We start from the raw sequence: 23,221 nt of genomic DNA on the forward strand, positions 1-23,221 counted from the left end.
GAACTCCTCACAGTACCTTACTTGGTGTTTTCCGTCGAGCTCCTGCTGGACACAGTTACAGGGCGTAATTTGTTTGGCTGGGCACGCACCGTCGTAGCGGCTCCCGATGGCATCCACAGGGGTTTAATCCCTCCTGAGGTGAGTACAAACAACAAGAACACAGCACAACACTTCAAAAGCTTTGTGTACTCACGTCAAATAGATCACTCACTCGTTGCACAGCACACACTCCAGTGAATAGGTTAGGGTCCGTACTCCTCTCCTGGCGGGACTACGCCTGAATAGGGGAGTGGGATTGTACTTTGCTACGTTGTGCAGTGCCTCGACCGGTGGAAAAACTCTCGCTGTCCAGTGTCAGCTCAATACACGTCTCCCGGCTCGCCCACCTACCACACACACCTGGTGGGGCCGCTTAGAAACAAGTTACACTCTCCTTTAACAATGTAAGCATTCAACATTGACCACTGTTTTACGGTTACTCACGGTTGGCAGATCTCTCATCGATCTCTCTCTTCTTATTTCCTCCTTTTCCAGGACATACGCCAATGTAAACAACGTCTTCAATGCAGCTCACCCAGTCCTTCGTACAGACAACAATAACAAAGGTGTCAATGTATTCGTTTCACTTCAATGCTCACTCTTACTTGGCTTTGAACGGTGCTTTCTCTCTCTTCACAGATCCCAGAATGTATCAACAGTGACGTACTCCAGCATCAAACGACTCAAACCCAGCAGGTACTCACAGCGTCCGTCCAACGCAACCGAACTCCTCCGAAGTGACTTCTGCTCTGTCCCTTTATATCCCTCTCTTTAGCGTGGCTCGCCCAATCGTCGCTCGCCACGTCACTCACGCAGCTGTGCCTTATTACAGCGATTGCGGGGGATCCCCGGGAAACCCGGAAGTGCCGGTGTCTGAGCGTATTATGAAAAACGGACTTTTTCTGGGTTTTGGGGTGTTCATTTGTGTCTCTGATGCTCCCACACGCATACAAACTTGGAAAAAAATCCATCCATGCTGTTTTGAGTGAGATACAGGTTTCGGAATGTCCTCTGCCTTGAGTCTCAGATTGCGCTAGTTAAAACTCAGCTCCGTTGTGACGTAACAAACCGTTTCGTCACATTCAGTTTGAATTTTCCTGCCCACCACCCCACTCGCAGGTCTCCACCCACCAGGTAGCTAGAGAGCACAGAGCAGTCACACCCTCTATGCTGTTATCATGTCTCACGGAAATAACAGCAATTTGGATATTATCAGAGCCATGGATATGGCTCTGGATATTATGGATTATACTCCCGTCTACTTTTAAAAGCAGAGTTTTAACGCGTGGTTTTTGGAACCCGGAGTAATCTTATATACAGTGTGTTACTGAAATGTGATGTAAACAACAGACTATCACAGACTATAACAGACGGTCACTATGTATCTATATTTCACGGATTATACGCATTTGTGGACAAAAATGGTAATTGAATGTATTTTATTGGACTTTCATGGATCATTCACACATCTGAAACAGACTGGATTCGATTCGCGATCGTTGTATATCAACAAAAAAAGGTAAGAAGTCACGTTATAGTTTGCATGTTGTCATCTTCGGTCACAAAATACAACATTAGAGCATCTATATCTCAAAACAGAGATCATACATTGATGCTAATCCTGTAAACCCTTAAATGTATAGTGATGTTAAAATTGTTTAAGTTAGGCTATATAGATATTTTTGCAGGCTAGATAGTTTGCAGCGTGGTTTCGAAAGTTAAAAAAAAATATCTAACGCCTTTATTTTACAATTCTACAAGAACTAAGTAATAGTGCTTTGCCAAACTAAAAGTGTTTTGCCAAACTAACCGAGACCGGGCCTTACCGCCCCGGCTTTTCTGACGAGGCTAACCCCCGAGCATCTAATAACTGTTACGGTCCAGACCTCCCGCTAGCTTCTAGCAATTAGCACGCGGTCCACAAGCAGTATACATCAGTGTTAATTTTGGCAGCAAATTCTGATTTAGTCTTAGTCTTTTGAATAACACACCATTTAGTTTTAGTCTTATTTTAGTCATCTGAAATATTTTAGTCTTAGTCTAGTCTTAAGTTTTTTAGTCTGTCATGGAATGGTATTAAGGTTTGAATATGCAATACAAAGACAGATTTAATAGTTGTTATAGAAAACACGTATTTTATTTTATTCTTAATGTCAAAAAAACTGACCGGGGCTTTTTCACAAAAGATAATATCACATAAAATAAGCATAAGGCCCGCTCTACCTAAAAAATATACATGGTCCCTGAAAAAGATATGCATTCTCCCTAAATGACATGCACACACAGACACACAGACAGAGACACACACACGCACTTACGCACGCACTTTGTCCAGTCATGTAAAACCACAACATATACTATAATAGTAATGTTACACATTTCATTCAATTTGAGGACACTGAATATTTACTCAGTATTAATTCAGACAACCCAATACAATCAATACAGTTCAGATGTGTATTCCTTTTCAATGTTATTCCAAGATTAGCGAAAACACGGTGGTTTATCTTATAAAATAACCTTAGCGTGCATGTTTACCTTCGCATGTATTTCTGGATGAGTCGTCTTGTCATATTTGAAGTGTGATCAGATTAGACGCTAGCTCTGACATTGTTGTTGTTAATGAGACATGTCTTCGGATCGGGTGCACCGCAAAACGTTAGCGTGTTGCTAACGAGTGAAGTCAACTGAAATCAGCCAAAGCTGGGTAACGAAGACTGTACAACTAAATATAATGTAAACAATCTGTTGTGAAAACGAACTTTGCCGCAGGTTTTTAAAATGCCTCTACTGCCTGCTGCCTACGTAGATCAACCTACCCTCAAAGATTCGCTCTGATTGGATTTCTTCCCTACTTGTCCCACAAAATGAGTAGCTCTGATTGGATCTCTTCTCCATTCGTCCCTCCCTAACATTTTCGTCTTATTTTTATTCGTTGACTAAAGTGTCAGTTATATTTTGTTACAGTCTTCGTCATTATATCTGACTTTTATTTAGTTTTTATTTAGTTTTCGTCCGTGAAAAAAGGTTCGTTGACGAATATTTTTCGTCATCGTCTTCGTCAACGAAATTAACACTGGTATACATCCCCCGCCGGGTCTTAATTTCTGTAATTTGTGATAATAATGCGTTTGAAAATGTTTTATAACGGGAATATGTTAGAATTGTCCTGGGAAACGAGTATATTGTTGAAACTGCTACATCACAATTTACGCTGGAATCTTTGTGTGTCATGATGAGTTTGACACACCAAGACCGGGCCTTACCGCCCCGGCTTTTCTGACGAGGCTAACCCCCGAGCCTCTTATAACTTTACGGTCCGGACCTCCCGCTAGCTTATAGCAATTAGCACGCGGTCCACAAACAGTATACATCCCCCGCCGGGTCTTAATTTCTGTAATTTACGAAAATAATGCGTTTGAAAATGTTTTATAATGGGCGATATGTTAGCATTGTCCAGGGAAAACGAGTTTATTGTTGTGACTGCTAACGTAACATCACAATTTAATCTGGAATCATTGTGTGTCATGAGTTTCTTCTCCTGTAGTGTACTTGTAACAGATTAAAATGTCTGTCAAATATAAATCCAAGTATAGATTCCCAGCCTCACCAACACAGCGAGAAAGACACAAAAAAATATGTAGAAATAGAATTTTATTAATTTATCTTTAAAATGTAATTTATAATAACAGTTTTAAAATAGCATTTCTAAAGCCCCGGGGAACAATAAAACCATGAATTATTCAATGTCCTGTCCCAGGGCACACAATACCCAAGTCCAATCCAGCACGGATTTAGTGCCGGGTTTTCCCTGTTGCCAACACAGAATGTCTTGCTTCAGCGGGCTCCGGATCGATCACGTGATGACGCGGTGCTGCTGTCAATGGAGAAATTGGAAAAATCAATGAACAGTCAGTTCACGGACCGGCAACGTTAGAAAGAACAGTTGCAATTGGCTAGAGTGACAACTTTCCTTTTAGATGCTTCATATGGACTCGTCAATGATACTGCCGTTTCCGCTGCGTGAGCGTTGACACTGCGGAACTACGAGGCGTCCCCACCAACACCAACGATCCGGTCAGCGAAATCACCGAAGGAAAATCGGATCTCCAAGCCAATCTGCTGCAGCACTCGGCGCGTCCATCAGTCCAGAATAACCACATAGTAAGGAATCTAGCCTCCTTTTATTGGGAATAGTCTAATCAGGTGGCAAATTAAATCGCTGATATGATAAGGGTTCACAGGTGTGTCAATTAGTATTTGTTGTTGCAGTTCGTGAAAGAGGGAAAACATATTAAATGTCCAACAATATCACAGCAACCAATACAACAAACCAATCCACTGCAAATCAAAAAAAAACTCACAGCAAACAAATACGAAATTTAAGAGGAAATCACTACAATCAATAACAATTTCCAGAATAAAAATAAAGTTAAAGTTAATCCATTAATCACACTGCTCTACTGGTTTAATACCACATGACACTCCCCCCATCCTTTAACAGTTGTCGTCCCGACAAATTCTCAATGTCCATACCTGACTGGAGGCCTACCCCTATTTTGTCTCTGGGACCTACGCAGGGGTGATCCATCTCCTGGTTCAGGTCCCACAATAGGTGCTACTGGGTCATTGTCCATTACAACTACGGGAGGGGCACCTGCTAAGGGCACAAAGGTCAGAGGTAAAAAAGGCCCAGGATGCAAGGCATTCAAAAAATTAGGGTTCACCGTTTCAGTCTCTGGGGCGTGTTGAGGCTCCTCAGGGGGATTGAAGAGGCAAGGTCTTAAGTGATTACGATGAATTGTCCTGATGGGGCCTTCTTTTCCTTCAGGCTTTATCTGGAAAACCGGCAGGCCTGGCCGTAGATGATCAATGACCACGTAGAATTGGGGCTGCCAGTGAGGTGCAAATTTACCTTGCTCTCTGCGACGGAAATTGCGCAAGAGCACTCGCTCTCCAGGCAGCGAGGGGAGGTTCTTTGCTCTCTGATCACATCTGTTCTTGTCCCGCATTCTGCTTTCTCTGGTTTTTGCTGCCACCTGTCTATAGACTCTATGTAGGGTCTGGTTATGTTGGTAAACCCAACCCTCCAAGTCTTGTCTTTGAGTCAATGGTGGGGCACCGACAATTGTTTCCACTGGCAGGTGGGCATGTCGGCCAAACATGACAAAGTGTGGGGTCAATCCAGTGGTCTCATGGGGGGTGTTGTTGTACATCTGCAAAAGGGTTGGCAAGTGATCTGGCCACCTCAGTTGGTCTTCTGAACTTAAAGTTCCTAACAGAGACACAACAGTCTTGTTAAATCTTTCGCAAGCCCCATTTCCTTGGGGCCTATAGGGTGTAGTTCGGATTTTAGCACACCCATACAAACTGCAAAGCTGTGCCACCATGGTTGACTCAAAAGCTGCTCCTTGATCGGAGAGGATTTGTTCTGGACATCCCCATGACTGGATGAGGTGGCGCCAAAGAGCATGTGTCGTAGTGGCTGCTGTCTGGTCTTTTGTAGGGACAGCCCATCCATACTTTGAGAAAAGGTCAGTTATTACCAACAGGTAAGGATAAGTGTCACCATGCCTACCAAGAGACAGATAGTCAATTGAATTTCGATTCAATTGAAAGTCGATTTCCAAAGGGTATGATGCAAAGATAGGCACCAGTGGTGCCCTTACCTCTGGTCCTCTTTTTTGTTGAGTGCAAATGGCACATTTGGATGCCCATTCTCGCAAGTCCGCACCCATCCCAGGCCAATAAAAAGTTTTTCTCAGCAAGCCCTCAATCTTGGCAATTCCCATGTGGCCTGATGCATTGTGATACTTCTCCCACAACTCATGAGTCTTATCTGTGGGAACCACGATTTGGTCGAGGCTCAACCCTGTATGCCGTTCTTGGGTCCTCCGCCGTAACACACCCTCCTGGACGTGTAGTCGACTCCATTCTCTTAAAAGATGTTTTGTTGCAGGTAGGCACGCTTTCCTCTCTTCGGCTCCTGGGAAATGATCTCCCACCACCCAACCCTTCATTTGGGCCACCGTCGGATCTTCCTCCTGCCAATCCTTCCAATGGTCTTCAGCTTTTGTGCTGGCCCCTAACTCCACTACTGCCGTCTCCACTTGGGCCTGTTGATCGAATCCTGTTTCTTGCGGTAGCCTGGACAAAACATCGGCATTACGATTAGAAACGCCAGGGCGATACTTAAGTTCAAAGTCAAAATTCGCCAGCTGTGCCGCCCACCGCTGCTCTGTGGCCCCTAAGTGTGCTGTATTCAGGTGAACAAGGGGGTTGTTATCTGTACAGGCTAAGAATTTATTGCCCCACAAATAGTCTTTTCGGTGACAGCCTATTTAAGCGCAAGAAACTCCAATTTAAAAGAACTGTAGTTTTGGTCGTTCCTCTCAGTGGGGCTAAGGCTCCTGCTGGCATAAGCTACAACTCTCTCTCTACCATCCTGTAATTGTGCCAACACAGCCCCTAAACCTCCCAAACTGGCGTCAGTGTAAAGATGAAAGGGTTTTGAGAAATCTGCATATGCCAAGATTGGGGCACTCACCAGAGCAGTCTTTAGGGAATTGAATGCCGTCTGGCAGTCTGGAGTCCAGTCAATGGCCACATTTCCTCTCCGCATACTAGCAGTACCTACTAAGAGAGCATTCAGGGGTGCTGCTACTTTAGAGAAACCCTTCACAAATCTTCTGTAGTACCCCACAAACCCCAGGAATGATCGTACCTGCTTAACCATAGAGGGAATGGGCCAGTTCTCGATGACAGCTGTCTTTTCAGGATCTGTGGATATTCCTTCACCAGAAATAACATGGCCAAGGTAGGTGACTTTTCTCTGAAACAGGCTGCATTTATGGGGCTGCAACTTCAAGCCATGGGCTGCCAGCCAATATGGGTGTTGAAATCTGGGGAGTATACAACAACATCATCCAAGTAAATCAGGAGTGAATCGTGAACCTGTCCTCCCAAGCACCGCTGCATCAGGCGCTGGAAGGTTGCGGGTGCATTACAGAGGCCGAAGGGCATCCTCTAGAACTCATACAAGCCCAAGGGTGTAGTGAATGCAGTCTTCTCTCTGTCCTTTGGGTCCACATCTACTTGCCAATATCCACTGGCCAGGTCAAGAGTAGAATACCAAGCAGCCTGTTTAAGGCTGGTGAGGGATTCTTCTATCCTGGGCAAGGGATAGGCATCTTTGTGGGTTAGGGCATTCAGCTTCCTATAATCCACGCAAAAATGCCAAGATCCATCCTTCTTCTTCACTAAGACAATCGGTGCTGCCCAAGGGCTGGAGCTTTCCTTTATGACATCACTATCCAACATCTTTTGCAGGAGTTCCCTCAATTCAGGGTAAAGGTTTGGTGGAACTGGCCTATAGCGCTCCTTACTGGGCGGTGCAGAACCTGTAGGTATGGAATGGAGGACTGCGTTGGTCTGGCCGAAGTCCTCATCGTCCACTGCAAACATGTCTCTCCATCGCTGCAACAGTGAATCCATCTTCTGTTGCTGATCTGTTGTCAAGCCATCACCTTTCAGCAGGCTAACTGGATGCTGAACTTTGGTACTAATATAGGTAGTCTGGATATCCACTTCCACCACTCCTGGATCCAAGGTCTTCAAAACATGGTCCTTTTCTCCTCGAATCTGCCTTGGATCGACTTGGAAGACATTAGCAAGGGGGCGGCGTTGAGGTATCAATATGGGGTAAGGGTTAAGATTACGTACCCTTATCGGGAGGCGTCCTCCCACCACAGTAGTCACAGTCCTGGCCACCTGCCACTCATCATCTCTTTCTGGGGTCTCCACCAAAACACATATATCCGACCTGGTTTCTGCACCATAAAGGTGCGTCCACAGCACCACCTCACTGTTAGGGGGCAAATAGACTGGGTCTTGGCGAGTCAACCTGGCCACTCCAATTTGTCCATCAGATGATTCATCCTGTGAAACCTTTTGACAGAAAGCAAAAGCACGCTCCCACTCTCCCTTTGCTTCACATGACATAGTTGTACCAAAGACAGTCAGGCCAGGGTGTACTCCCTGAAACAGCTCTTTCCAGCAATGTGAAATGACGTTCATCCCTAGGACACCTCTTTCAGCACTTAGGCACTCATCCTTTACAAAAATAACCCCTTTACCTGGCACGGTGACTCCTTCCACTGAAAAATCCAAAATGGCGTAGCCAGTATATGGGATCTGTAGTCCATTAGCTGCTTTTAAAGAAAGCCAATGCAGATCTTGTGGGCTTCGCTTCTGCTCTTCACTCAGCCATTTCTGAAAGAAGGTTTCACTGAACAATGTAACTTGTGAGCCTGTATCAAGCAAGCAGGGCAATTTTACTCCCGCAACAACAACTTCAACTCCTGGACACGTCCCTACCAGGGATGGTTTGTTAGTGTGGTTTCCCTGGTCCCCCTCCCCAACCACCTGGCTCTTGGTGGTTGGGGCTGTCAGTTTAACTGCCCCCTCCTCAGTTGACAGTACCTCTGGATGTGACCTGTTTTCCCACAGCCTCTGCAGATTGGTCTGCCCCGGTCATCCCACTCCAAAGCCTGATGACGCCTGGGGGGAGCAGTATAGCGGTCTTCCCGAACAACCCCTCTAGGGGATAAGGGCTGGTCTCTATGCACCATAGTCTGAGGAGAGAGCTGGCGTTTAATCTCATCAGTTAAAGCTTCTTTAAGAGCAGAAAGTTGGTCTGTAATTTCTTTCCTGACTTCGGCTCTTACTGTCTCCCTTCACTCTTCTAGGCTAGGTGCAACCATGGATTGATTTAACTGTGGCACCGAGATGCGGGAGGCACAAACAGGCTCCATCTTCAGCTCAGCTTCCAATGCTCTCCTTCGCTACACACCTCAGAAAAGGACAATGTAGGTTTTCTACGCACCTGCCTCTGAAGTTCCTGTTGCACCACGCCAGGCCTCAAACCCAAGACAAGCTGGTCTCTAATAGTCATCTCGTCCTGGGCAGAGCCCGTTGGTTCCTGCTCTTTCCATGTGGAGAATAATTCTCGGAGACGGAGGATGAAAGCCGAAACTGTTTCCTCTTCCTGTTGGTGACATTTAAAAAATTGTGCACGGAGATGGGCTACTGGTGTTACACGCCCATACAGTCTCTTTAATTCGCTCAGCATTTCTACATTTGTTAATCATCTTACTGGATTCAGAAGCCTCATCTCTCTTTTTGCCTCACCCTCCAGTGCCCCATATATAAAGTCAATTTTCTGTTCCTCATTTAACCCTTGTGCCCTCAGCATAGCCTGTACCTGCCCACTCCATTCAGAAAAACTCATTTTACTTGAGTCACCATTAAACTTTGGGATCCATGGGACCCCCATAAACCAGGGCATCATCATTGCATTTATCACAGGCTGACTAAGTGGAACATTTTCCCGCCTGGCCCCCGTCCCTTGTGACACACTACACTCTGGACGTTCAGGCTGTCCTTCATTTTCATCTGCCATTCTACACTGTGTGGTGTGGAAAGGGAGCCCTGCCGACTATGCCACTAATGTAACAGATTAAAATGTTTGTCAAATATAAATCCAAGTATAGATTCCCAGCCTCACCAACACAGCGAGAAAGAATTTTATTAATTTATCTTTAAAATGTAATTTATAATAACAGTATTAAAATAGCATTTCTAAGGCCCGGGGGAACAATAAAACCATGAATTATTCAATGTCCTATCCCAGGGTACACAATATCCAAGTCCAATCCAGCACGGATTTAGTGCCGGGTTTTCCCTGTTGCCAACACAGAATGTCTTGCTTCAGCGGGCTCCGGATCGATTACGTGATGAGGCGGTGCTGCTGTCAATGGAGAAATTGGAAAAATCAATGAACAGTCAGTTCACGGACCGGCAACGTCAGAAAGAACAGTTGCAATTGGCTAGAGTGACAACTTTCCTTTTATATGCTTCATATGGACTCGTCAATGATACTGCCGTATCCGCTGCGCCACCACGACCCTCGAATCTGGCACCTTCACAAAGTAAACAACAGCAACTAAAGGGGCTGCTTTAGCTCAATGCTACAAACATACACACGCAGTGTGGGAGAAAAAAACCCACTTCCCTTTAGTCGAGATTTTTGTGAGCGTTGACACTGCGGAACTACGAGGCGTCCCCACCAACACCAAGCGAAATCAACGAAGGAAAATCGGATCTCCAAGCCAATCTGCTGCGCGTCCATCCATCCAGAACAACCACATAGTAAGGAATCTAGCTTCCTTTTATTGGGAATAGTCTAATCAGGTGGCAAATTAAATCGCTGATATGATAAGGGTTCACAGGTGTGTCAATTAGTATTTGTTGTTGCAGTTCGTGAAAGAGGGAAAACAGTCATATTAAATGTCCAACAATATCACAGCAACCAATACAACAAACCAATCCACTGCAAATAAAAAAAAACTCACAGCAAACAAATACGAAATTTAAGAGGAAATCACTACAATCAATAACAATTTCCAGAATAAAAATAAAGTTAAAGTTAATCCATTAATCACACTGCTCTTCTGGTTTAATACCACATGACATACTTATTAGTGATACTTTTCTGCATGATTTGTCTGTTGGCAACATAAACCGTTAATAATAATAATATATAAAATAATAACACAGTATGGTCTGTACTGCTCACGATACCACTGAGCACACGCACGGGCACATGACGTTAGTAGTGGGGCGTGATCAAAGGAGCAGCAGCTCATAAATATGTAAGACTAGCTCAAAACGGCACAATCTGAACTGCCCTGAAACAGAGGCTACTAGAGATGGGTAACAATCTTTTCCTACAAGCTATTTCGAGCAAACAACTTTTGAAACATGCTTTATGGAACTCATACAACTATTTAACTTGTGGAAAAGCTATTATAATATGGGCACTTTAATTTTTGTAACTTTACAGATCTTTTATGTGCACAGACATCATTTAACACTCTAAAAACAAAGGAAAACATGCAAACTGACAATTTGACCCCTTTATTAAAAAGCTGTGTGTGATAGCATTGTTGTTACTGACTATAGATGGTAAATCTCCAATGTTAATTGCGAGGGCCAAAGGTATATGGTCTGTTATTGTGACCCCATATTTAATACCCATATTCTCTATGGCTGCATGCCCATCAGCTGTACTAAAACAATGGTCAAGCCATGATGTTGAGTGCCAGGCTTCACTTATGTATGTATAACTATCTGCAGACAACAGTACTCTACTTGATAGAGTGAAGTTATTATCTTCACTGAAGCAGATCAGATGCTTACCAAATAATGAGTTACTGTCATTGATATCAGCATTCATAACCCCAACAACATATACACTGCAGATAGCCTGGTAGAACCATCCTCTGCTATTTTGCTTTGCTTCATAGACAGAGTCTGGCTGGGCATAATTGACAATCGTTTTCCTTCTCATGGGAGGGGCTTGTCTGAAGTTTAAAATCATTGGTCTAAACGTAAGCCAATCACATAACGTTTGGATATGATGTGCGTTATGCGCCGGCTCAGCCGCATCGAATTTCTGCTGTAAAACACACGTATGATGTGAAAACAAACCCATCGAGCGAAATACCGGAGTTAACATGGCTATGAACGACTTCTGCAGATTATGTAAAGTAAATCGGGCCAGAGCTAGTTGAACACTATCCTTACGGTGTCTTTCCACTCACGTCTAAGTGGAGGAACGCCCCTCTCTCCGCTCAAACTCTTCCACCAGACAGCCATAACCACATGTAAATTAAATCTTCCTACCTTTTTTTCTGGTTAATCAGGAACGTCACCAAAGAATGTTTGCCCATGCGTCCTCCACCATTAACTGTGAACAATGAAATTCCCTTCCATGATTTCTCGATCGTTGTGCACGTCAAGCTGTGCTGCACACAGTTTCTCGCTGAAGATCGGTAATAGTTGATAAATTAAACTTTTCCCAAAACCTGTCGGGAGTAGGGCAACAACATAATCTCCATTCAAAATGTTTAACAAACACTCTTCTTGTTCGGGCTTAAGTTCTCCACAACAGAGCAAATAGCTTTCTGTGCCTCCATGTCCACTACAAACTACAACCGTACATTCGGCGCTTAGCGTCTACGTCACGGCTCTCAGCCCGCCCTCTGTTCGTTGATTCGACCGGTTGTTTTGAGACCTGAGGAAAACGGTTTGAATGGGAGGTATCTCAGACTGAGTACAGAAGCGTAATGAAATTTAGCGGAAGTACAAAGTCTGACGTAGTCAGGCTACACTGCAGATGCTATTATCTTGAATAAAAGCGTTTAAAAAGCCAGTCTATTTAAATATTCAACCTCATTTTTACTAGACTCATATGGAGTATAAACATTTAAAATGATAAAATTATTACATTTATATATATTGTACACCTATAGACAAGTCAACATCAAGCCTGATCGGCTTTATCACAGCATCAAGCTTTTTATCCCAGAGCACAGCCACCCCACCTGGGATTCTGCCTCTGACTGTAGCCTTGCTAAAATCAGTCGTTGACTCTCCCACTCCAAGAAAGTTTTCATTAAGAGTGTTCAGTTTCTCTAAATCTTGTTTAGCATGAAAAGTCTTTTGTAAACATAAAATGTCACATTCTGTGAGCAAACTGTCCACCACAGCACGTCGAGCTTTATCCCCTGTGCTCTGTCCCAGGGGCAGGCCACAGTAGTTGTAAAACAGTACCTGAATTGACACTTTCATTCCAACGGGTTAACACCAGAGGGCCCATTTCTCCCTTTCGGATGGCACACGACATAGACCAGCAACACTGGCCTTACGTGGCTCATAATAAGGCCTTATTAGTGCTCCTTCTGACCAGAGCCCAGGAGTGTACATTTCACCAAAATCATTACATTCAGCAGTCACTTTAAAAGAGCCAACCCTGCTACGTGCATTATCTATTTTTTTGACAGGTGACCACTCTATTAAGTTTGGTCTAATATGATTATATAGAGGTCACTGACGTCACATTCTGGGCGGTAACCCGGATGCGCGGCCATTGTGGAGGCACTCGTGTAAAGAACTGAACGGAGTACAATGGAGTATTGTGCGCTTTGGATACTTTAAGTGAATTTAGAGATGTCTAAACAACATAAAACACGTCTAAGATGCAAAGGCATATAGGGAAGGACTTGTATTTCGAGAAATTACAATTTATAGTCGGTGCAGATCCTTACGAGTTAGCTCCCTCTTCTTGGATTCGTGACGACCCGGCGATTCTTCCTTCAGTTGCATCACGCCGAGCCCATTATGTCAGTGTCAGCTTTAAAATACATATTAAATACTCTTTAAAGAAAGCACAACAAGTAGAAGCATACTTGTTTTATACTTTATGTACTTCAATCATATTTCTAATACAATACTATTTTTCCTGAGCTTTGCCAACCACAAGCGCCTCCTCTGATAATTTCTTGCATTCCTTTCCCTGATTTTTAATACATTTTGAAATACGATAATATTCCAAATGTTTTTCTCGATCTGTCCTATTGGTACAACCTCAGACACCGCAATAATTAACCATTTTCCTTGACGACGTTCGGGATATACATCAGTGCCTGTGCTCTGTTGGGATGCGGAGTGCCTCCAATATGGCGACCTACGCTCTGATGACGCGTCTTGAAAACCCTTTATAAGCAGCAACATTTTGGTATTAATTGCAGTTTTTATTTGTTTGATATTCAATGAAAATGTAATGATGGTTAGTGAGGACATGCAAACATGCTTGTTGTCTACTACTTAGGCAACCCATTATATTTAAATTCAAAATAAAAAAGCAATTGTGTTGCATTATAATGGAAAGGCACCTGGGGCACGTTCAAGTTCAAAATGGTGCGCAACGTTTTGCTACGGTTTCCGGGTTGAACGGCAGGTATTCTTGAAACGGTATGCACCGATGTGCAACAGGATTTGAGATATGTTTCTCTTGTTTGGTGGGTGTGTCAGAACTGCAGTCAAATCAGCAGCAACATGTAAATAAACCATGCGGTACTAAAGAGACAGCTCACACAATGGGTTCAAGTTGAAATGTTTTCTTTCATTCTGGACGGCAAGTGCAGTGACTGTAACATTGAGCGTATTTTACAGTATTAAACACGTATAACGTTTTATCAGGCTCTGGAAACATTTAAAAAATAACACAAAGCATGGCCTCTCAGCTACCGTAGTTGCAACTATTGCGTCATCACAACAGGGTGTTCAGTGCATTACTGTTTCTGTTTGATAAACATTGTGCAACGTTTTGTCAGGGCTGGTTCTATTAAGAGACAGCGTTAAAATGCATTTTGTGACTTTCTTTCAATTGAAAATCTTAAGGTAGGTTTGGGGGACTTAAAGGGCACCCAATTCAAAGAATCACTCATACGACTCTCTGTCAGATTGGCTGTGATTAGGACAGAAGCATGAGGCCGCAGGCAGTCAGAGGATGATGAAAGTTTGACCAAATAGTCAAACAGGTATGATTTTAAAATAATAATGAGGTAGAGGTGTTTGGGGTAAGATTTGTCACCTCGTGCGTCATGCAAATTTTATAGGAAACTGAGGCCCTGTGTTTTTATATGGATTTAAGAAATTAAGTTGAACGGAAGGTTGTGTGTGTTGTAGGTCAGTACTGTTTGGTTCAAGTGAGAAAAATTTCTATTTAAAATAAACGTGCAAAAAATCTGACTTTACAATGACTTTTACTATGGAAACAAATTCAAAACATAAACTTTAAGCAAAGTAAAGATTCTTAATAAAGTCACATGACAACTACTGATGATTTGATTGACAGCTCTACCATCTAGTGGATAAATAGAGAAATTCAATATTAACTGCAAGTACTGTATCTTGAGAATGATATATACGGTAGATGTGTTAAATTGTTTATTTATTAAATGTAGAAATGTTGTGTTTTTTAGCACATTTCTTTGTATTTATATATTTAACAACAGATATTTACTTATACTTTCAAGATCATCTCTACATCATTTTTACACTATATGCACTCTCCTCTTATTTGTTTGTTTAAAACAAAATTTAAAGCTGAATTAACCACATAATGTTTAGTTTACATGTGCAATACATTTTATTTAATAAAACTGCATATGAAGTGCATTTATCTTTTATGTTTATATTAAAGTGTGTGAAGTGATCATAAAGTTTCCTGTACATCTGCACACAACAGGATTTGATGCTGAATAGATACTGAAGTGTTTCATTTATTTGATGTAAATTTATCTTCACTCTTGCAGGTGTTTGTCTCCTCTGAACATGGAGGGAGGAGCGTCGTTCATCAGCGCTGACGTTCTACTGATATATATGGAGAAAATCAAAAATATCTCTTCTGATTTGTCACTCAAGTTGTTTGATGATTTCCTTTCTTATTTCTAATAAGGTAACAGAGAGCGTGATTGGTCTCTCTCTCTCTCTCTCTCTCTCTCTCTCTCTCTCTCTCTCTCTCTTTACATTGACTTCTCATTATTCTCTATCAGTCTGTGTGTACAGTAGAGGATTATGGAGATCTGTCTCACACTCATTTTACTCTCCTCTGTAGTAATGATCATTACTGCTGGTAAGTACACACTTGGTTCTTAAACCAATTTGACATTTTAAATAATTAATGCTGTTTTTTATTTGTAATACATTTAATAAATATTTATTTTTATAAAGTGATGTTTTCTGGATCTGTATCAGATCTGAATGTGAGGTTGGTGAATGGTGGCAGTCGTTGTGCTGGTAGAGTTGAGGTTCTTCATGATGGTCAGTGGGGAACAGTGTGTGGTGATTATGGTTGGGATCTGACAGATGCTGCAGTGGTGTGTAGAGAGGTGGACTGTGGTGAGGCTGCAGAGGCTCTGCGTGAAGCTCACTTTGGAGAAGGATCAGGACGGATCTGGTTGGATGGTGTGAACTGTAATGGATCAGAGACCACACTGAAGAACTGTAGATCAATTGGATGGGGTGTTTATAACTGTGATCATGATGAAGATGCTGGAGTCATCTGCTCAGGTGCACGTCTTTTAATATTGTCCTGTTATTATATCACAAAAAATGTCCTTTAATCATAGTATTACATTAACTACAAAGCTAATAGTTTGAACAGTTTAATGCATAGATTTCTGTAGTTTTGTGTTAAATTTAATCTTTTTTAAATGGAATGAAGAAAAATAAGTATATATTTTACCAATTATTTTTTATAATCTGATAAATGTATTATTATAAATGTACTATAATGTATTTGTAAAAATGTACATAATTATTTATGTTTCAAATCATTTTTTATTTGAATTCACAGGTCACAAAGCTTCAAGACTTGTGAATGGACCTCATCTGTGTTCTGGAAGAGTCGAGCTGCTTCGTGGTAACACCTGGATGTCAGTGTGTGATGCTGTGTTTGATGATCAGGATGCAGAGGTTGTGTGTAGAGAGCTGAACTGTGGGGTTCCTGTACAGCTGCTGGGTGCAGATACTTTTGGTAAAGGAGAGGAGCAGGTGTGGACACAAGAGATTCAATGTACCGGTGAAGAGTCTCATATATCTCTCTGTCCATCATCACCTTCTTTTAACGACAACTGCACACATGAGAATGATTTTGGACTTATTTGTTCTGGTAATATTAAAATATTTAAGGAAATAAGTAACATGCCAGCTGAGCTGATAATCAATTATTGTGTTTCATATGACTTTACTAAAATGTTTGTTTTCTCTTTAGGTTTCTCTGACCTTAGACTGATGAACGGCTCTGATATCTGCTCTGGTCGAGTTGAGCGTCAGTATTTCAGTAAATGGGGCTCAGTGTGTGATGAGTGCATGAATATGAGAGCTGCCAACGTCCTCTGTAGAGAGCTGAATTGTGGGATTGCTGTGTCTGTTGTGGGAGTGGACTGGTTTGGAGAGGGATCTGGTGAAATCTGGGCTGATGTGTTTGATTGTCAGGGGAATGAAACAAAACTCTCAGAATGTTCAATCTCTTCATGGAGTCGAGCTGAATCCTCTCATAAACAAGATGTTGGAGTCATTTGTTCTAGTGAGTGAACTTCACTCTGTCATTAACATGAAGTTACTGTAGTGTGATCGTAATCAATCTGAAAATGTCAAATCCTTTCTCCAGATTCCTCTCTGTCTCTTCATGATGGTCGAGTGAGGTTGTCTGGAGAGAGAGAGTGTGAGGGTGAGGTGGAAGTTTACATTCATCAGGTTTGGAGGAGAGTTCTGCTGGACTCCTGGAGTCTCACTGAATCCTCTGTGGTCTGCAGACAGCTGGGCTGTGGCTCTGTGCTGAACTTCACTAACTCCTCTTCATCCAGTGATGAACACAGTTATGAGTGTGTGATGGGCTTCCAGTGCTCTGGGACTGAAGATCATCTGAGGAACTGCAGCTCTCCACAAACTCTCAACTGCAGCGCAACACAACAGCTGTCAATCACCTGCCTTGGTCAGAATTACAATATCTGTCCAGATGATTAATTAAAATGGGTTTACATAGTCTGTAGTTAACTCTTTTTCTGATCTTAGGTCAGAAGTCCATCAGGTTGGTGGGTTCTGGTGGAGATTGTGCAGGAAGGCTGGAGGTTTTTCACAAAGGCTCATGGGGTACAGTGTGTGATGACTCCTGGGATATTAAAGATGCTCATGTGGTGTGCAGACAGCTGCAGTGTGGAGTGGCTCTCAGTAATCAGCCAGTACCAGCCTGGTTTGGTTCTGGTTCTGGACCCATATGGCTGGATGATGTGAACTGTGAGGGGAATGAGACGTCACTGTGGAGCTGCTCTTCACGGGTCTGGGGAGATCATGACTGTAAACACAAGGAGGATGTAGGAGTCGTGTGCTCGGGTGAGTATTACCATGACATGAATGTATTGTAAAGATGATTACATTTACACCTGATATGTAGTTTATATCACAGAATTGCACTTATTTAATGCAGTATATGTAAAAACAGTATTAACATGTTATTTGAGTTAAGTACCTGAATTTTAAGATGGGGATTAAATCCAAATATCTTTCAATCTAGAGTTTAAAGAGCTCAGATTAACTGAAGGCTGTGAAGGGAATGTGGAGGTTTTCTACAATGGATCCTGGGGTAATGTTTGCTGGAATCAGATGAACAGAGACACAGCGAGTCTGATCTGTCAAGAGCTGAACTGTGGAAGATCTGCCAGTGAATTCATTCATTCAGATGGATTGAGGTCTCAGAATTGGTTGGATTACTTTAAATGTCGATCACATGACTCCACTTTATGGCAGTGTCCATCTTCATCCTGGGCACCAAATCACTGTAATGAAGATGAAGTGGCCAAAATGATCTGCTCTGGTTAGAAGAAATTTAAACTTGTGAGGTTTCTAATTATTATGTGTGTGATGTAAATAAACTGAGTCTGTATGTATAAAAAATCTAAATAGTTTGTGAGAGAACATTGTAGAAATTATAAAAAAATTGTATTTGACATTTTTTTCATGTTATAATTTCAGAGACAGTAATTAATGAAGTTCCTCGGAGTCGTCTGTCATGTTGTACCTCACCATCGCCTCATCAGAGACAATGTTCAAGTAAATTTATGTGAAAAAATAAAACTGTATAAAATTATAAACATATCTGTTCAATCTATGTGTACTTACCATTCAAATCTAAGTTTCCATCTCAGTGTGTTGTTGTAAATGTTGTTTGATGTGTGTGATGTAGATCATCTTCCTCTCAGACTGAGTGGAGAGAAGGGTTTGTGTTCGGGGAGACTGGAGGTTTATCATAACTCTGTGTGGGGTTCAGTCTGTGATGATCTGTGGGACATCAGAGATGCTCAGGTGGTCTGCAGGCAGCTGGGTTGTGGAGCAGCATTGAGTGCTGATGGGAATGAAGCGTTTTGTGCTGGTGAAGGTGTTGTGTGGATGAACAGAGTCGAGTGCAGAGGGACTGAGATTCACCTGTGGGACTGTCCTCATGTCCTGAAAAAACACACTGACTGCTCACACAAAGAACAAGTTAGACTCATCTGTGCAGGTGAGAGGAAAACACTGAGATAAATGCATTTCAATTTTAGCTAATTACTTTAATAAGTTTGTTTTTTATTTTACAGACTTGTCAGTGTCTACAACTCCTGCCACAACAACAACATCAGCTTCTCCTTCAGTTTCTCAGACAAACAGGAGATCAGTGACTCCTCCACAAACTCCTCCTCTCTTCAATCCTCCAGTGGTTGTGATTGTACTGGGAGTTTTGCTCTTACTGCTCTTAGTGCCGCTGCTGATACTGATTCAACACAACAGAGAGATGAGGAGAGGTACAGAGATCCACACATCACATACAAGTACACATCTGACATATTGAACTACATCAACATCAATCTTACTACAGTCTTGTTCAGTGTATCATCAGTCATGTGTTGTGTTTGTGTGTCTACACTCACAGCTCTCTCTAAGAGGAGACACAGGACTCAGACTGAGGCAGTTTATGAAGAGATTGATCACAGACACACAAACACACACAAACACTTCACTCAGAGAGGTGAGACTTCTGTCTTATTCAATCAAATCAGATGTAGAAATATTAAAGTCAGTCTGATGTTTGTGAGTTGAGCTGATGTTCGTCTATTATTAGTCCTGTTAAACCTCCGGCTTCAAACCACACAATTCCTCCCCAGAGCTGCAGGTGTGTGTGTGTGTGTGTGTGTGTGTGTGTGTGTGTGTGTGTGTGTGTGTGTGTGTGTGTGTGTGTGTGTGTGTGTGTGTGTGTGTGTGTGTGTGTGTGTGTGTGTGTGTGTGTGTGTGTGTGTGTGTGTGTGTGTGTGTGTGTGTGTGTGTGATTATTTTTGGAGGTTAATGGGGAGGGGGGTTCATATGCTTGTAAGTTTATATGCAGGTGTGTGTGCGCTTCTTCCTGTCTGTTTGTCTTGAATCCGGTGAGAGATGAGTTCATGTCAGGATACAGGTGTGTGTTTGCCAGATGAAAATAGTGTATCTTATATTTTAGTATCTAAATAATGTTTTAATAAAAATAAACTACTTTTATTTGAGAGTTAAGTGATAGGAAACATGATCATTAGCTCAGTACAAGAGCAATGGCAGTCTATTAAAAATCAGGACAGAACTTAATAAGGTGTTTTTATTTATTTAAATACAGTTACAATAAAATATTAGATTTTTGATTTAATTTTTTTATCTTTATTGTATAGTGGACATGTTAGATGATTATGATGATGTCATCATTATTGGACAGAGTTCTCGAGCTATAACAGGTGAGCTTTTATAATGTAATTTTTTTAGAAATTAGTACAATTAAATAGTCTCTTCATGAGACAGGGATCTGTTAAATAAGATTTTTTTGTGTGTAATTAGAGGACGTCATGAGGAGTATAATGATTTGAAAAAAAAAAGTGGAGATGTGAGAAATTTGTTGGGTAGGTTGTTGTAACTTTCTTTATTCTGGTTAAAATGCATTATATCATCTGTTCATTAAATCATATATATATATGCAAAATAGTTTATTACAAATTAACAAAACCCTTACTCTTACAAACTGATACAGTAATATAAAAACTAATCAAGAAATAAGCTACATTATAAAAATACAAACAAAAACAAGCATCTATAAATGTTTTTTTATAACATCTTGGTTCATAATGTTTTTCAAATGCTACTGTATGTGTCGGCATTGTTCTAAGATACTGTAATATTGTGGATTTAAATGAACTCTTTTTTTATTTTTAATTAACACAATTTACAATTTTGTTTTAATAACAGAAAGGAGGAGTCAACCAAAGACGGAGGTTTAATTCAATAAGCACAACCAATGATGCTGTTCATTAAATCATTACAGTCAGAGCCGCTGCTGGCAAAATGGGTGCCCAAAGCAGACTTTTACTGTGGTGCCATTTAGTTAAAAATAACTATAAAACTTTATTAAAATGCTTTTGTTATTATTTATAATTGTATTTTAATAGCAACACAAATTAAAATTATACAAATATGCAATTATATATTATACAGCCTGTATTTCTGCATCTGTATCTATGTAGCTAACAGACTTTAGCTTAATCTCATGTGACAAAGCTACATATCAGTATAAATCCAAGCAATTTTTTCTTGTAAGTAAATTAAAAGTCAGTTTTAAGAAAACAGCAGATGTCTATTAACAAAAGCAAAAGTTGGTATGTATGGTTATGTTCTCAATAGGTTAATACAGATTCGGCGATATTGATTACAGTTATGGGATCTCAGCAAAGTTTAAGATTTCAATTTGCCTTATATGAGGGTTATATTCATACAGTACAGCAGAAATTTTTATTAAGTTCTCGTCTTGTAATATAATTTTTTAAAACTTGATTCTGTGTGACAGATTTGGTTTTTGGCTTTTTTAGTAATAATAATGCTCTTTTGTACTAAACTACCTAATGAATCATATCATTCTGTCATGATCCTGCCAGTCTTTCATAATAGTTCATAGTTGTTCATGGTCATGGGGCAGGATCGTGGCAGTACCCATGTTTTGTGTGGCAGCACATGGCCTTTTGTTTGGGTGGTGTGCTGCTGTGTCTCGTTTATATCCCCGCCCCCTTGTCTCCTCGTTAATAATTAATTATTGGTTAACTCCCCTCACCTGTCCATATTGTTATCTTGTTTAGTTTTCCTTATTTAATTCCCTCTTGTCTTTTGTCCTGTGCTGGATCTTTTTGTATTGTTCCTGCTTGTCAGTTGTGTGCTTTCCAGTTTAAAATATCTAGGTCTAGTCTAAGTCGTGTTCAGTGTCAAGTTTGTCTTAGTTTATGTTGTTTGCCCCCACGAGGGTTTTTGTTTCTTGTGAGTCAAATAAAGTGTTCTGTTTACCCCCGTCATCGTCTGCGATTGGGTTCTTCTGTCTCAATACCTGACATCATTCACTATTAATGTAATTTTTTTACAAATAGATCAAATCATAAAAATAATGTGCAATGCTGGGAGTTTGAAAGAGATCTGAGCTTTAAGAAATCTTAATGTGTGTTGTATTATTATTTTATCATAGAATTGAAATTAATAAATTTACATGATTTTCTCTGACTTTCATTATCAAGATTGTGATAAAATACTTGTAAATAATGTGAATAAAGTGCTATTCTTTAAATAAATATTTACAATTCTTTGTTATAATATCATGATTTAAAACAAACACAAATTGTAAAATATTATTATTATTCATTTTATTATTATAAAATAAAAAATATTAATATGATATTATTTTTGGTTTGTTATTGGTAACAGTTTACAACAAGGATGTATTTGTGTAAATGGATAAGATAACATGAACTACCATTGCCATAATTCAAGGTAAGTTAAACCTAAAATGATTCATGTATGTTTATATGTTTAATCACAGATATCAGAAACACTTTACAATAAAATTGTAATTGTTACCATAGTAAATGCATTAGCTAACATGAACTAACAATGAGCAATATCGTTTTTCAACATTTAATAATCTTTGTTAATGTTATTTATGTTAGTACATTGTGCATACAATCATTGTATGTTTAACCAAGTATTATTTATTGTTTGTTAGTTATTGCTTAATTATGCATTTATCTTAACAAAAGCAACCTTATTCTAAACTGTTACCCTTTGATTTGTGTTATATCAAACTTTCTATTAAAACATTTTTTTTATCATAAAAAATAGAAAACAATAATGCTAATAAAATTTTCTCAAGATATGAAATTTAAGGCAGCAAAGTATTTTTTACAGTGTATTTAAACTCTTGCATAAACTCTAAACACAGCTCACTTCAAAATGATTATTTTATAAATAACTAGTTTAGCCAGACACTTTTTAGCAGTTCATTTGTTTCCACACAAAGGGTTAAACTAATGTGTAGCTAAAAACAGTTAAACAAAAAGTTATCAGTGCTTGTATTTATATAAATCTGCATATAGGACATTGACGCTCAAAATAAACTGGGATGTTTCCAGCAAAGTTTCCTCCAGGTTATGTGATTTTTGTCACTCCTTTATTTCATCTGTTTAATGTTCATATATGAGGTGAAGGAGGAGTCGTGTTTCTCGTACTTTAATAAATATGGTAAGAATGAAAAATGTGTCCTGTGATTTGTCGCTGAAGCTCTTTGTTGATTTCCTCTCTTCTCTCTAATAAGGTAAAAGAGTCTTTGATTGGTTTGGTGGTTGTGTAACATCTCTACATCTCTACAGGCAGCTGTGAGGAGCTTTCAGTCTTGAGTTGAAGAGCTGAA

General features: G+C 40.6%; 1 pseudogene; it reads left to right on the plus strand.

The window, feature by feature from the left end:
- Positions 1-23,212, plus strand: part of LOC135774814 (scavenger receptor cysteine-rich type 1 protein M130-like) — a 49,697-nt pseudogene extending 26,485 nt beyond the window's left edge.
- The last annotated feature ends 9 nt before the right edge of the window (positions 23,213-23,221 follow it).

This window comes from Paramisgurnus dabryanus, chromosome 1 (genome assembly GCF_030506205.2).
Source record: "Paramisgurnus dabryanus chromosome 1, PD_genome_1.1, whole genome shotgun sequence".
Lineage (NCBI taxonomy): Eukaryota > Metazoa > Chordata > Actinopteri > Cypriniformes > Cobitidae > Paramisgurnus > Paramisgurnus dabryanus.